Raw genomic sequence first — 1569 nt, forward strand, 5'->3', positions numbered from 1 at the left:
ACCCGGACAGGGGCCAGAGGTGGCATGGTGGGTGAGGCGCTGGGTCCCAAGTGGCCAATGGTGCAGTCTGAGTCCCCGACCCAGGAGCCTGAAGAACACACAGTGCACATGTGTGCATGCTCCACGTCCAAGTGGCCAACGGTGCAGTCTGAGTCCCCGACCCAGCAGCCTGAAAAACACACAGTGCACATGTGTGCATGCTCCACGTCCTGAGGAGAGTGGAGAAGGGATGCGGCGTGGCCGTCCCCCGGCGGGTGATTTCTCACTTCCCTGTCCCTCGCTCTCTCTGGCAAGCTCACACATTCTATAGCAAGTAGAAAAAAGAAACCAGAAATCCATGAGGAACCAAAAGACCAGAATTTAAAGACAAGCTTAGAGGGCAGGTGTACCCAGGTGGACACGTGCAGTCCAAGATTCCTGGCGCTCGGAGAATGAGGACGGGTAATGGTTCCCTTGCCCACAGCGCCACCTGCTGCTGGGAGCGTGCAGTGCTGGCTGCCCGCCCAAGGCCAGGCACTGCCAGGCCCGGCCCGGGGCATAGCCAGTCCCCGCCCGGGGCACGGTGCCCTTTGGCAGCAGCAACCCACTTCAGGGACTTTGAAAGCCCCCGGCCCCCTCTATCCTGCTAGAAAGCCAAGCGGGTAATAAAAAGAGTGCAGGAATCAAAACCAGATCTTGGGGCCAGCAGGTAGTGTGGTGGTTAAGGTGCTGGACTCCCACATGGCTGACCACAGTTCGAGTCCCGAACCTGGCAGCTTGCTTTCTCACTTTCCCCTTCTCTCTCTCTCTGGTCAAGTTAAAAATAATAAAATGATTATTTAAAAAAAATACAGATCTGAGTTTTAGTTTGCCTCTTGCTAGCCCGGACCGGCTCAAACATGTCACTCGCGGGGACAGCAGGTGGCACAGTGCAGTTGAAGTCCTGCACATGGCAGCTGGCTTCTCACTTTCCCTGTCTCTTTCTCTCTCCTCTCTGATGAGCACACATGCCCTATAGCAAATTTTGAAGTAAATTGAAATATTTTTAAAAAGGAAACAGCATGTCCTAGCGCCCTCCTCAGGCAGTGCCTGCACTTAGGCTGGTGGCCCACACACGGTGCTTTCTGTGGCTGACGCACAGCTGGCCGGGCCTGGAGTATGCGCCACCTCCAGCTTACCTGTCCCCGTGTCAAAACGCCCATCCCTGAAGGCACAACCAGCTAAGGCCCATCCCAGAAGGGAAGGTTGCTGTGGAGTCCAGGAGGGCGCCATGGCCTGGCTGCTGGCGCGGGGAAGTCTGCCCTAGGAAGTGCTGCACCAGCCGGGGCTGCCAAGGTGGAAGGGCGGGACAAGGGGGCGCTCAGAGCCCCGGAGGTCACGGGCCATTCTCCAGCGTTTCCCGTCAGGGACTTTCTGGTGACACAAGCAAGCATCGCTGCCTTGGTGGAAAGGCCAGGGCCTTCGGAGTCAGCCCGGTCACCCGTGGGTGCAGTCCTGGCTCGTGACCAGGGAGCCCCAACCTTCCCTGAGCTTCAACCTCTCCTGTAAGATGACCGGAGCACTCGTCCTGGGTGGGCAGATGAGACATGG

This window comes from Tupaia chinensis, unplaced genomic scaffold, assembly GCF_000334495.1.
Source record: "Tupaia chinensis unplaced genomic scaffold, TupChi_1.0 Scaffold147500_1, whole genome shotgun sequence".
NCBI lineage: Eukaryota > Metazoa > Chordata > Mammalia > Scandentia > Tupaiidae > Tupaia > Tupaia belangeri.